The sequence below is a fragment of the Coffea eugenioides genome, chromosome 2 (genome assembly GCF_003713205.1).
Source record: "Coffea eugenioides isolate CCC68of chromosome 2, Ceug_1.0, whole genome shotgun sequence".
Lineage (NCBI taxonomy): Eukaryota > Viridiplantae > Streptophyta > Magnoliopsida > Gentianales > Rubiaceae > Coffea > Coffea eugenioides.
Window position 1 is genome coordinate 34,723,986 of NC_040036.1, and position 15,824 is coordinate 34,739,809.

Here is a 15,824-nt window from a genome sequence, read left to right on the forward strand (position 1 = left end):
ACATGTTATCATGACAATAGTAGCCCACTTTGGTTTGGAGTTATATCAAATGGATGTGAAAACGGCGTTCCTTAATGGGGATCTTGAAGAAGAGGTATACATGTGTCAACCTAAGGGTTTTGTCAATAATGACAACAACCAACTTTTTTGCAAGTTAAAAAAATCTATATATGAACTAAAACAGGCTTCCCGTCAATGGTATATTATCACAACGTTGTCTCTTCATTTGGTTTGTTGAGAATATCGTTGACTAGTGCATATATCTTAAGACAAATGAGAGCAAATATATCTTTTTAGTCTTATATGTAGATGATATTCTTCTTGCGAGTAATGATATAGGTTTGCTGTATGAAACTAAAAGGTTTCTTGCACAAAACTTTGAAATGAAGGATATGGGCGAAGCCTCTTATTTCATTGGCATAGAGATTCATAGAGATAGAACAAGAAAATTCTCGGTTTGTCTCAAAAGACCTACATTGAAAGGTTTTGAAAAGATTTGGAATGAAGCACTACTCTTCCATTGCAGCTCCCGTTGTCAAAGGAGAAAAATTCAGTTTGATCAATGTCCTAAAAATGAGTTGGAACAGAAAGAGATGGATAGCATTCAGTATGTTTCGCTTGTTGGAAGCCTTATGTATGCTCATGTCTGCACCAGACCTGATATTGCTTTCATAGTTGGAATGCTAGGTAGGTATCAAAGTAAAGCTGGAGAGGATCACTGGAAAGCTGCCAAAAGAGTTTTGAGATATCTGCAAGGGACCAAGGACTACAGACTTACATACAAACAGCTGACTATTTAGATATAGTTGGATATTCTGATTAGGATTTTACTAGATGTGTGGACTCAAGCAAATCTACTTCAGGATACATTTTCTTTCTTGCGGGAGGAGTAATATCTTAGAGAAGTATAAAACAAACAATTGTTGTGTCATCCACAATGGAAGCAGAATTCATTTCATGCTATGAGACTACATCACAGGCTTTATGGTTAAAGAACTTCACATCTGGCCTAAAAGTGATAGATTCAATAAGTAGGCTACTGTAGATCTTTTGTGACAACTTTGCTGCTGTGTTCTTTGCTAAGAACAACAAGAGTGGAAGTCGAGGCAAGCATATCAACATCAAGTTTTTAATGGTCAGAAATCATGTTAAAAAGCAAGAAGTAATCATTGAGCACATTAATACTGAATTAATAATTGTTGATCCTATGACTAAAGGATTGTCGGCAAAAGTCTTTTAGGATCATGCAACTCATATGGGATTCAGTAGTTCATGCTAGATTATTTCTATTTTCTTGACCATTTGTGTCTGGACATTTGTTGTTAATGTTTGCGCACATTAAAATTGATACATGTATAAAGAAGTAATCTTTGATCCATAAAGTTGGACCCTGAGTAACTTATATGAAATTATTCATAAAATTCTTTTAAAGCACTTGATTAGAAAGCATAATATATTGTAATACATGGAAGGTGTCGCGCCCCACTTTTCGATTCGAATTGTGTGATGTGTGAACGTGTGCAAAATGAAAAGTAAAAAGGCCATGGGACTTTAGAAAGCGACGATTTGGCCAAATGAAATTTTAAAAAGGGTTTTTTTTTTAAATATGAAAACGGAGTCGCCACTTGGTATAGATTTGGGGTGTACCAAGTCACCCAAAAAGTGTTTTTTAAAGACAAAGTAGTAAAACCCTTTTTAAAACGACTCCTAGTCCACGTAAGCCAAAGAAAAAGGTTCGGGGGTCACGTTTGACAAAGGGGAAGGCAAGGATAGAATCCAAGGCACCCCTTTGACCTAGCCAAGGCTAGTTGCGCGACTTAACCTTACCTTTCCTAATTTTCTACCCAATATATGTTCGCACGTTGGACATGACTATATGAATGCAAAAACCTAGACCTAGGGGGATCGGGGGAAATTTCTCTTCAAAGGTCGAGTGGTGCCAATCACATTAATTGTGAAGCCCAATAATGATCCTTTTGGAGAGGTCACACCTAAACCTAAATGACGTGAAAAATGAGTGGAATGCATGCCATGTGAAAGTGTGAGTTTGTGTGAAGTGAGAAAAATGATAAAAGTAATAAGATAAGAGTGAAGGTGTGCAAATGTGGATGAAAGTACTCGTGTGCGAGTGAAGATAAAATGCTCGTGTGCAAGTGAAGATAAAAGGGTTCGTGTGCAAGTGGAGACAAAAAAGTGTTCGTGTGCAAGTGAAGGTGATAAAAAGGTGCATGTGTGCAAATGAGACAAAAGTGAAAGTGTAATGATAGAGTGGATTGAGAATGCATGAGCCTAGGGAATTCATGCATATTGGGTACGGGGAGACCTAAATCGTGACTTGATTTTCCCTTTGATTAGAAGGCGAAACTAGCGTGCTAAGGCTATCGAGTAGCCACACTCGCTCGTTTCCCTTATCGGAAGGGGACACTCAAGCAAAATGAACCCTATAGCTAGTATGGGATGCAAAACCTAAAGTGATGGGAAAAGGGGGTCGAGGATCATGCCAAATGATAAAACTAAGGAAAATGCGTGATATGTGGTGAACAAGCAAATGATGTGCTAACGAGGGGAAATCCCTAAGGGTCTAGCGTTGGACTAGCCCATTCTATGAATTCCGAATGAAATAATGAGCCACAACTAGCGTTGGACTAGTGTGGTGACGTACATTCATCCATTCCATTCATTCATGGTTATGAAAGCAAGTAGACATGCCAAAACGCTCGTAAACACGTAGCACGTAGCACTTAGCATGCTCGTCTAGATGCAAGCCTACTAAAGCAATTTAACATGTAACAACAAAAGCAAGCAACCAAGGGGAAGGGGAAATGGACCAGATGCTCTTCGAGCCCTATCTATTACAAGCCAAGAGGTGTACACATACCCCATAAAAGCATAAAGGGGAAGGGGAGATGGACCAGATGCTCTTCGAGCCCTATCTATTACAAGCCAAGAGGTGTACACATACCCCATAAAACTTAAATAAAAGTAAAAGCAAGTAAATGCATGCAAGGAGGTAAGGAAAGCGAAGTAGACAGGCATATTCACATAACACATAAGATCACATAGGAGAGACAAAAAGGGATAAAAGAAATTGTACCTCCCCCCGTGCGTAATGCTAGTAAGGTGAACAAGACTCAACTTGGGCTATGGTTACTAAAGAAGGAGCTAATTTGGGCTAAAACCATTCAAAGGAAAGGATTAATGCACCAATATAACGATAAAAGACAAATATGATAATCGGAATCCATCAAACGTCGAATCCGTCCTCACTTTGCAACTTAGAAATGACCAAATAAAATAATAAAAAAAAACAAATTAGACTAACTGATCATCTAAACCATCTCAACATGAATATTAACAACCCCTCAAGTCCGATTAATTATTATAGAATTTCAAGAGCCCAAGATCAAATAAGGGTCAACGAGTGGTTTCACTTTGCATTTTAGGATGCAAAAGCAACCATCAATCAATCAAACCCAAAACCAATTAAAACGTTTTAAGAGTTTTAAAGGTCCAAAAGCAAGAAAAAGTCAAGTAATCAACTTATTTTAGGGAAATTAAAGGAAATAGGCAATCACAAGCTCATTTAGACACAAGGTTCACCAATCCATGCATTAAGCATCACCTTAGCAAAACATGGTAACCAATGAAAGCAAACAAGCAATTGAATTAAAACATTAATGCTACCAAATACTCAAATGTGAACACTAACCAAGCATTCAAGCCTATCTAACACTTCTAGGCACTTCGAAATCCAAAGGCAAAGATAAAGTCAAGCATGTTTAATTGAAAGACAAAGATAAAGTCAAGTAATGGCTTGAAATCCAACTATTCTAAGATCTATTTGCAAAAATTAGAACTTAGTTGAGTCTTTGTAATATTGCTGCCAAATTTCAAGGACCCAATTGATTGATTTTCAAAGCTTACGGGTCTTAGAAGGATTAGATAGAAGCCAAGGGGTTGGAGTGCAATTTTTAAAAAAACATTTACATGCATGCTACGTAGAAGCTTAAAATTCTGCAACTAAAAAACAAAGGCTGCTTCCTTGTATGCACAAAGCTTCGGCAATGTCTAGCAACAACTACACCCAATTCATCTTACAAACAAGTTCATCAAAACAGAAATTATTAACCCAAATCAAACATGACATTTTGTTTGCAAGAATAAGATGGCAAATCCAAATTGATGACCGCTCAAGATAAAGAAAAACAGCAAGACAGCATGCCGCAAGAATTTCTGCAAAGCCAGGAAGCTTTCGGCAACCCATAAGGAATCAGAATTTTTAACCAAGCATCAAAGGCTTTAGAGTAAACAACAGCTAGCCAAACCGCAAGCCCAAACAAGGAAACAAAAAACTCAAGAAAGCTTATCACACAAATCTGGAAAATCAGAAACCTTGCTGCAATTTTTAGCCATGACTTGTCCAGAATTTTCAGTCTATCATGCAAACGGAAATGGAGTCATGAAGCCTGTGGGTTTAACCATCGAAACCCCCCCCTCTCCATTCCTGTACACACCCATTTCCAAACGAACACAACAGCCATCACCAGAGGATAGCAAAAATCTGGCCCGTAAGAATGAAAAACGCAACAAAAGTTTCTGCGCAAAAACAAACAGGCTGCTGCATTTTCATCTTCAACCACAAATTTCAGAGAACTAACTCAAGCTTTGCACAAACCTTCTCAACCAATGGCCAAGCTTTGAATTAAACTACACAACAAAGCATAAACTTGGCAGTCAAACAACCCAAAAAACATAGGGAAAGATCATGCAAACATTCTGGAAAAATACACAAGAATGGTTCGGCACTTTGAAGATTTCTGCATTTGAAGCTTTTCTGCAAATTTTCCAGCCATGTCTCCTGCCATTCTTGTGTTCATTTTAATGTCATTTTCATCCAGACCAAGTTAGTATTTTATCCTAACATCAAATGCCTTGATTCCAAAACAGCAAAACACAACAATCAACGTCCAAAACAAACCAAAGGAGAAAAAGAAAAGCGGATGAATGGAAGCATACAATTTTCTGAAAAATTTTCTGGTATTGCTTCTATCCATTCTATCATGCAAATAAGTTCATCAAACAGCAAGTTTCTACTCATTCATCCTCAATTAAACACGCAACTTCACTGAAGGGTTGGAACAAAGAAATAGAGTTGACCATTAGGGGGAAGAAGGAAAAAAACTAACAGCCATAGAAGGGACGAAAATGCAGCAAAACCTTTTGTAATTCGGCACTTTGCAAGAATCAGTCTCCATGCTCAACCAAAACTAAATACAACTATGCAAACCTCTTACTTTACATCATGAAAACTTTCAGATTTTGACACCAAGAGCCGGGCAACAAGCATGCAAAATCTAAATGATTCAAGCAACTTCAAGCAAAGTTTTCAGATTTTCTACAACATTGAAATCTTATGTAACGCGATCCTCCTTTCAAAAGGCAACAATTAGCATTTCAAGCAAAACAAAAGGCAGACTGGAATCAAAATATCAAACACCAGACTTGCCATTCATTTTCAATACAAAGACTCAAAATAGACATGCAAATCGGGAAGTAAAAAACGCGACTTCCAACTATATTATTCAAGACATACATAGCCAACAAAATTTGCAGCCAGCGGCAACCTCTTCGAACCCAAAACAAATAAGATCTTATGCGTCCTATTATCAAAAATCCAGCTATAAATCATGCGTCTCCCAGAAATTTCCAATCCAGATTGTGCATAAAAATCACCAAACGAAACAGCCACGAACATTAGAAACGAGCACAACTAAACGCAAATCCCTTTTCCTCCAAAATCAAACCAGATTCACGGATAGAAACTCACATGAAGAATGCAACCCAGTGCAAAGACTAAGACTTTCAGCATACAAACATAACTCAGCGACTTACAAATGAATACAAAGTAAAAAAAATGTACCTTTAAACCTTGACCGAATCTTGATGTACTTCAAAAGATGAAATCTTTGTTCCTTCGTCTCTCCCGCAGATGCGCTTCCTGATTCTTTGCCTTGCTTCAACGAATCCAAGACCTTCTTGCTGCCCAAAGTTTCCTGAACCAATACCTCTAAAACTCACTGCTTTTCTCTTAATCCACCGTAAATCTTCCTCACTCTTTTATCACTCAATCTCAGTCGCTGTTTTTCTGCTTTCTTCAGCCGCCCACTCCCTGTCTTTTCCCTTCTGGCTTTCTTTCTTTGTTTTTCCAGTTTCCGCTCTCACCTCCCTCTCGTATGTCCTCTTTTTGTTTTGGTTTTTTTTCTTCCGTTCACCCCTGAAAATCTCCTTGCGGCTACTGCTTTTGCTTTCCCTTTTATATCCACCTCCAAATCTCCTAAACCCTCCCTTGAATGGCGAGGATGAAGGCTCGGCCTTGCCTCTCACATCCAGCCTTCCAAAGAGCAAGTCTGGCTGTCCTTTGCACGCTGCAAAAAATTGCAGCGTGCATGCCGCGCCACACACATTTTTTTTTTTTTTTTTTTTAAGAAAACAACTTGAAGATTACAGAAATGATAAAATAAAATATAAATAATAATAATAACAAAATTACACAAACCAGGTAATAATAATAATAACAAAACAAAAATAATTTTAAACAAAAAACTAAACAAAAATGGCCATTTTAAAATTTTCCAATTTTTCATTTTTCATCATTTTCTTTTTCTCAAAATAATTTAATAAAAATAACTAAAGTGCCCAAAGATTGAATTTAAAGAAATAAACATATTTTTGTGAACAAATTTTCCTTTTTTTTCCTTTTTCTCTTTTTTTCATTTTCCAATCCAACTAAAGCCTATATTTTTTTTGAGTTTTTCTTCTTTTTCCTCTTTTCCTTTAATTTTCTCTTTTCTCCTTTTTTTATAATTTTTCATTTTCATTTTTCCTTCGAGAAAGCATTGAATAAAAACAAAATGACTAAAACATATTTTTTGATGTTTTCCTTTTCTTTTTTCTAAAAACTCTATGCTAATTTTAAACTTAAAAGCTAAAACTAAAAACTAAAACTAAAAGTAAACAAGAATAAATAGCAAATGAAATAGGTCAACTAAAAGGGCGAAAATGAATAAAACTAAAATATCATAATAACTAATAGTGCAAAACACACAATAACGAACTAAAATGCAAGCAATCTAAAATGAAAATCATGAAATAGATGCTACATAAAATTATTCAAAATTCGGTGTCTACAGTTTGCCCCTCTTTGTCTGAGTTTTGAAAAAACTTGAGACAAAGAAGTAGACACCAAATACTTACCTGTGTTATTGGGCTGCAAAAGATTTCAACGAACAGGAATTCTAATACAGGACTGACCCGAACATGAAAAATAAAACGGGACTGACCCGAACCAGAATTGAAAACGGGACTGACCCGAACAGAAATTTAAACGGGACTGACCCGAACAGAATTTAAACGGGACTGGCCCGAACAGGAATTTAAACGGGACTGACCCGAACAGAATTTAAACGGACTGACCCGAACAGAATTAAACGGGACTGGCCCGAACAGGAATTTAAACGGGACTGACCCGAACAGAATCTAAACGGGACTGACCGAACAGAATTTAAACGGGACTGGCCCGAACAGGAATTTAAACGGACTGACCCGGACAGAATTAAAACGGGACTGACCCGAACAGAATTAAACGGGACTGGCCCGAACAGAATTTAAACGGACTGACCCGGACAGAATTAAAAGGGGACTGACCCGAACAGAATTAAAACCGGACTGGCCCGAACAGGAATTTAAACGGGACTGACCGAACAGAATTAAAACGGACTGGCCGAACAGAATTTAAACGGGACTGACCCGGACAGAATTAAAACGGGACTGACCCGAACAGAATTAAAACGGGACTGGCCCGAACAGAATTTAAACGGGACTTCACCCGGACAGAATTAAAACGGGACTGACCCGAACAGAATTAAAACGGGACTGGCCAGAACAGAATTTAAACGGGACTTCACTGGGAAAGTTTAAACAATGAATTGAGTTTTTTACCTGAGAAAAGTCCAACTTTTGCACCAAGAGGGAAATTTGGATCTTTGCGATTGAAGCGAGAGCTGATGTTGTTTCTTATGATCGAGTTTCGCAAATAACATCGATCCTTGCTTACTGGGAAGCTTTGTCTGTCATTGATTTAGGCGCCAAAAGAGAGCGGCTGCTTTTGTTTGTAAATGCCACATTCCTGCAAGAAAAGAAGAAACAATGGACTTGCCACCATTATTTGATCCGGTTTGCCTTGAGAATCGTGTAAACATGAGTCTTGTGATGCTTTTACTTCGGCTCGGCGGCATCTGCCTTAGTCGAACTTGAAACCTTTCAATTTCTGAGACCGATAAAATACGGATTTACCACGTCACCCAATCCAGGTGGTAGCTTTGTTGTATGTTACTCCCTGTAACTGATGATTGACTCCCCTATTTTTGCTCAAACCTTTGGGTTTATCACTCATTTGAATTCAATGGTAAAAGAATGATGCGTGAAAATTTGTCATATAACGATCAATGTATATGCAAGATTATTTCCTATGTCAGGCAAAGATGAGCATGCAAAAGAATGTAGACAATCGTAAACAGTCATACACAAATAATTGAGAACAACCAAAAGATTCACAAAGATACATTTTGCAAAAGAATATTTGTGAAGAACAATACAAGTTTAGCCAACGAATATCATATTCGAGACTTCGGATATTTTCTCCTCGGAATCCGATATTGGCAGAAGTATCACAAATATGAGAAAACCCCTAAATGAACCAGGTCACCAGCTGTTCCTTCTTGAGCTCGACTGTTGTGAAAACCTACCTTGGCGCCCTTTCGGGTTTTCACCAAGGTTGCCCCCACCCTTTTACCCTTTTTGTTTTTGCTTTTTCTTTTCCTTTTTTTTTTCTTTTTCTTTTTTCTTTTACAAGGCGCCCTTTCGGGTTTTCACCTAAAGAATAAAAACACATCTCGACCATGATCGACTCAGAAATATGAGTTAAAAGGTTTCAGGCATCAGTAAAATGCACTTCCCTCGTAGATTTGGCGAAGGCATTACGGACATCACTTGCCAGTTGATTATCAAATTTTGCTAATAGAAATGCAACAAATGACGGAAGCCAGGACTTTGGGTTTTGTAATGAGGTCAGGTAGGGTGTTTTTCCAGAAAGGTTAAGGCTTGAAAGCAAATTCGATGCCAGGGGTAAAATAAACTGGGATTGCCCTATTTCGAAATCATTTCCGATTTTGAACGAAACCGGGAAAAATTTGCCCCAGTTTGGTCGGACTTTCACTCTTTGCATTTTCTTCATTGCATTTTCCTTACTTTTGCACTTTTCTTTGAAAACTAAATTTGCCCCAGTGTGGGGTTCTTTTTTCTTTCTTTTGCTCATCTCTCTTTCAAAATTAAAATTTTGCCCCAGTGTGGGGTTTGCAATTCTCAGGGGTTATCAAACGAAAATTTTGTCAATTCTGATGGCTCAAAGGGGACAAGTAGGGATAAAATATCTTTTAAGTGTAAAAGAAGATGGCCTGACTTGCATTTCGCCATTTGCATGAATTTCTAAAGAAAATTTGCATGATCAAATGAAAAACTTTTTGCACATATCTGAGTTGATGGGTTGAGGGAATGCTCGTCCATCCATTTCTGCCAAGATAAGAGCTCCGCCAGGTAATACCTTTTGGACAATGAACGGCCCTTGCCAATTTGGAGCAAATTTGCCTTTAGCTTCATCTTGCATCGACAAAATCCGCTTCAGTACCTTATCACCTTCTTCAAATGCCCGCCGATGGACCTTTTTGTTGTAAGCCCGGGCCACACGCTTCTGATAGCACTGACCATGACAGATAGCGTTGAATCGCCTTTCATCGATCGACGTCAATTGTTCATGGCGCTGCTTTATCCAATCAGCCTCTTCCAATTTAGCTTCCATGAGGATTCGCAACGAAGGAATTTCAACTTCGGCTGGTAATACAGCTTCCATTCCATACATCAGTGAATATGGCGTTGCCCCAGTCGATGTCCGGATAGAAGTCCGATACGCCATTAGTGCATAAGGCAACTTGTCATGCCAATCGCGATGCCTTTCAGTCATTTTGCGAATAATCTTTTTCAAATTCTTGTTCGCGGCTTCTACGGCTCCATTCATCTGAGGCCTATAAATGGCGGAGTTGTGGTGTCTGATCTTGAATTGCTCGCATAGTCCATCCACCATGTCATTGTTCAGATTTTTGGCATTGTCAGTGATAAGCGTTTCGGGTACCCCAAAGCGACAGATGATGTGATCTCTCAAGAAATTGGCAACTATCTTCTTCGTCACATGTTTGAATGATTCCGCTTCAACCCACTTGGTAAAATACTCAATCGCCACCAATATAAATCGATGTCCATTTGAAGCAGGAGGATCGATTGTACCAATCACGTCCATACCCCACATTGAACAGGGCCACGGGGCGGTCATGCTATGCAACTCAGTGGGTGGAGCGCGTATAATGTCACCGTGCATTTGGCATTTTATACATCTCCGGACAAAGTCTATACAATCATGCTCCATAGTAAGCCAGAAGTATCCGGTTCTCATGATTTTCTTCGCTAGAAGATGGCCATTCATGTGAGGTCCACAAACACCACTATGCACCTCTTTCATCATATACTGGGCTTTATCTTCATCAACGCACCTTAAGAGGTTCAAATCCGAGGTTCTTTTGTACAACACTTCACCATTTAAGAAAAATTTAGAAGCCATTCTACGCAGAAAACTCTTGTCTTTTGAACCAGCATGGAGAGGATAAGACCCAGTTTTGAGGAACTCATTAATATCATTGAACCAAGGAATACTGTCAGAAGACTTGTCTACAGCCCAACAGTGGGCTGGCTTGTCTTGAAACTGAATCTGAATCGGTTCAATCTTCAACTCATCTGGATACTGAATCATAGAGGCTAAGGTGGCCAAAGCATCGGCAAATGCGTTTCGGGCTCGCGGGAGATGTCTGAACTCCAAATTTAGGAATTGCTTGGCCAGAGTGAGCAAACTACAATGGTAGGGCAGAATTTTTGAATCTTTGGTTATCCACTGCTTCAAAGTTTGGTGCACGAGTAAGTCTGAATCACTGAAAGCTACCAACTCCTTGATCTCCATTTCCAAAGCCACTTTGAGACCAAAAATGCAAGCTTCATATTCAGCCATGTTGTTGGTACAAGCAAATTGCAATTTGGCAGCGGCAGGGTAGTGTTTTCCTTCAGGCGAAACCAGAACGGCTCCAATTCCAGCTCCGAGCGAATTTGAAGCTCCATCGAAGAAAAGCCTCCATTCAGGGCTCTGCTCACTTATATCGTCCGTGGCGCCTACAAATAAGATCTTTTAATCAGGGAAATAGGTGTGAAGTGGCTGATAATTATTGTCCCTTGGATTTTCCGCCAGATGATCAGCTATAGCCTGCCCCTTGACGGCCTTCTGTGAAGTGAAAACAATATCAAACTCTGAGAGGATTATCTGCCACTTAGCTAGACGTCCAGTTATCATCGGCTTTTCCAGGAGATACTTCAAAGGATCAGATCGGGAAATAAGATAAGTGGTATGGCTCAACAGGTAATGTCTCAGCTTTTGAGCCGCCCAGGCCAACGCACAGCAGCTCTTCTCAATGAACGAATAATTAGCCTCGTACTGCGTGAACTTCTTGCTTAGGTAATAAATGGCTTGTTCTTTCCTTCCAGAGTCATCGTGTTGCCCCAGAACACACCCTACGGCTCCGTCGAGCACAGACAAGTACATGATCAATGGTCGGCCCGGTTTGGGTGGCACCAGGACCGGAGGCTGCAGCAAGTAATCTTTAATCTTGTCGAAAGCCTGTTGGCATTCTTCATTCCAGTACAACGGCACATTCTTTCTTAATAATTTGAACAACGGCTCACATGTGGCCGTTAATTGGGCAATGAACCTCCCAATAAAGTTGATCTTTCCTAAGAAGCTTTTCACGTCTTTCTGAGTCTTTGGCACTGGCATCTCTCGAATCGCCTTGATTTTTGCTGGATCTATCTCTATGCCTCTCTTGCTCACGATGAAACCCAACAATTTACCAGCTTGTGCCCCAAAGGCGCATTTCGCAGGATTTAACTTCAAATTGTACTTTCGCAGCCTTTCAAATAGCTTCCTCAAATCATCCAAGTGGTCCTCCGTCCTTTTAGACTTGATTATGATGTCATCCACGTAGACCTCCATCTCCCGGTGGATCATATCATGAAATAGGGTTGTCATGGTCCTCTGATACGTTGCTCCAGCATTCTTTAAGCCGAAAGGCATGACTCGGTAGCAAAAGGTACCCCAAGGGGTAATGAAAGCAGTCTTCTCCCTATCCTCTTCTGCCATCAAAATTTGGTGGTAGCCAGCAAAACAATCGCAAAAGGATTCAATCTCATGTCCGGCAGTATTGTCTAAGAGAATGTGAATATTTGGTAGAGGGAAATCATCTTTAGGACTGGCTTTATTAAGGTCTCTATAGTCAACACAAACTCTCACCTCTCCACTCTTTTTTGGAACAGGGACTGGGTTTGAAAGCCAAATAGGGTAATGGGAAACAATGATAATGTTGGTTTGGAGTTGTTTTTCAATTTGTTCTTTTATTTTGAGGCTTATATCTGGTTTGAATTTTCTGGGTTTTTGCTTTACGGGTGGAAAAGAGGGGTCTGTGGGTAACCTGTGCACCACCACGTCAGTTGAAATGCCAGTCATATCATCATAGGACCACGCAAATACATCCTGGAACATAGTCAAGAACTCGAGCATCTCCTTTTTCTGGCTCTTATTCAAATGAATACTAATCTGTACCTCCTTAATTTCATCCTCAGTTCCAATGTTAACATTTTCTGTTTCTTCCAGGCTCGGTTTCGGTTTTTCCTCATATTGTTCAAGATCCTTTGCAAACGAATCGGATACTTCCTCATTATCACTCTCGCTTTGGAGTTCGGATTCACAAACCTCCAAGTCGTGAGTGATATAGAGATTGCCATTATCGAATTCCAGAATTGTGATATCCAAAGGATCAAATAATTTTATTTTTGGCCATCTGAAAGAATTAACGAATGGGGGATAATAAGCAAACAAACACACAACCAACAAACGGACAAGCAATATGAATATAAACAAACGAATAAACAACACAACAATGACAAGAACAACTTGTGCATTTTCATAAAGACCTTTGATTGAAAGCAAATGGAAATGAAAACTTAACAATATTTACATGCGCAGACGTTAGTCAAAAAGGAAATTGTTTTCATTGGCTATTTACAGATGCAAAAGCATTTTCATGAATTCACATGAATGATAAACCCCTTTCATTTTACCGAAACTCCTTCCGAACGGGCAGGGACTCGGCTGTCCAATTGAGAATTGATCCTTCAGGAATGTCAGGAAATTCAGCTTCGCCCGGAACAATATCTTCAAATGTTGCCCCAACGAACAATTGAGCCAAACTCGCTTCAATTCCGTCAACTGGGTTGATTTCTGACATGATCACCTCAGCTGGTCGTGGGAAAGTATAACGCAGTGGTGGAATGTCAAGAACCCCTTGCCTTCCTTCTTTCTCCGCTCTCTTGCGCTCCTTCATCTCCTTGAAATCCTTGGCGGTTGGTCTGAAACCCAAACCGAAGGTATCCCTCTTTTCTACTATCTTCACTGGCTTCAGGATCCCTTGCAGTTCACGCCCCAACCCCTTGTCGAATTTGTATCCTCCACGAATCATTTCTCTGGCCATCATTACACAGGCCTTTGAGAGAGTTTGTTCCTCCGTGGTTATCCAACTTACGGAGACTATATCGGATGTGCTGTGAGGGGACATGGTAACACTTTGACTACCCTCTTCTTTAACTCCAGAGTCAGTGATCACCAGGCAGTCCTCTTCAGCAAAGATAGTGATTAGTTTGTCATTTACCACGAACTTGAGTAATTGGTGCAACGAAGACGGCACAGCCCCCGACTTATGAATCCATGGCCTTCCAAGTAAGATATTGTAAATGCTCGGGAAGTTCATGACTTGGCAAGTTATTTGAAATTGGGCCAGCCCCATCTCGATTACTAAATCTGCCTCCCCTATTGGCTCCCTCTGCGCTCCATCAAACCCTCTAACAATAGTCCCTGAAGGCCTCAGCTTGATGTCTTGCAATCCTAGTTTCTCTAAGGTACTCCAAGGACAGATATTCAGCGCGGATCCATTATCGATTAACACCTTAGGCAGCATTTTTCCGTTGCACCTCACTGTTATGTACAACGCCCTATTATGTCCGATGCCCTCCGTCGGCAATTCATCGTCAGAAAAAGCAATTTGCTTGTTGAACAATACGCTCCCAACCACGTTTGAAAAATTATCAACAGAAATGTCCCTCGGAATTTGAGCTCTTGTTAATATGTCAATCAATGCATCCCTATGCACGTCCGAAGAGAAAAGTAGGTCCAACATGGATATCTGGGCAGGCGACTTACTCAGCTTCTCAACTACATTGTACTCACTTCTCTGAAGCCTCTTAAGGAAATCCAAGGCTTCTTTCTCAGTGATTGTTGGTTTAACGGGCGGCTCGGAGTTATTTGCTCGAATCGGACTGGCAGCTTCACGTGGATTTGCAATCTTCCCCGTTCTGGTAACCACTGACACTTCCTTCTTTGCAATTGACTTTTCCCCAATCTGCACGTCAGGTTCATCATAATTCCATGGCACTTGTTGCAGACTTAAAACAGGCTCTTGTTTCGGGAATTCAATGACTACGGGCTTCAAAGACTCCCTCTCAGCTGGCGTGAGATCCAAAATAAAAGGCTTTTCATCCTCTTCAAATGGCAATTCTATGACAAATGGCTGGTCTGTGATTCCAAATACTTCAGCTTCCCTCGCCAACTTTTTGACTTGTTCCACATACTCTGCATCATTCAGAATAACCCCAACGATATTAGCGTGCTCCGGCAAGGGGTTTCTATTTACGTTCGGTCCTTGTGCCTCCCTTCTCCTAATTACAATTTCCCCAGCTTCAACCATATCTTGAATTTTATGCTTAAGAGCTTTACAATCCAAAGTCGAGTGTCCAGGTGCCCCCGAATGATAAGTACAGACAGCTTGCGGGTTATACCAGGCGGGCATGCCATATGGATAGGTAGGAGGGGGTACCGTACCAATTTTTCCGGCGCCCTTTAACTGTTCATATAATTGGTCTAAAGGCCTACCTAAATTGGTAAATGTACGGCTAGGGGGTCGGTTGTAAGGTTCAGAAGGTTGAAGTTGGTTGTAAGCAGGTCTATTTGGAGGCGGAAATCTTGGGTTATATGGAAGGCGTGGTCGGTTTTGAGGTGGATTTGGTTGAGAAATTTGAAAAGGGGCTGAAGGTGGGTTAGGATAGTTTAGGCGAGGTCTAGGGTGCTGGATATTAGTGGCATATACAGGGTACGGGTTTGGATAATAAGGGTAATGGGTTTGGTAGATTGGGCTGTGTTGGTATCGAGGTCTGGGTGAAGGATTTTGGTTCCAAACAAAGGTTGCATCCCCCTCCTTCTTTTTGAACGGTGGCTTTTTCACATTGCTTCCTTGACCTTGTAAAGCATCCAACTGAGATTTAAGGGCGGAAACATTGAAGTTTATTTAAACGTTTGGAAAAGTCATCAAACTCCTCAAGTTTATTTACAATTGCAGCAAACGAACATCCGGTCATACGGAAAATCTCTTCGAAGTACGGCGGATCATGGGCTTTGATGAATGTGCGAATAATTTCTTCCTCAGTCATCGGTGGTTCCACCTTCGCAGCTACTTTTCTCCACCTCTTGGCATAGGTCTTGTGGTCCTCAGAAGGCTTCCTTTTCGTTCCTT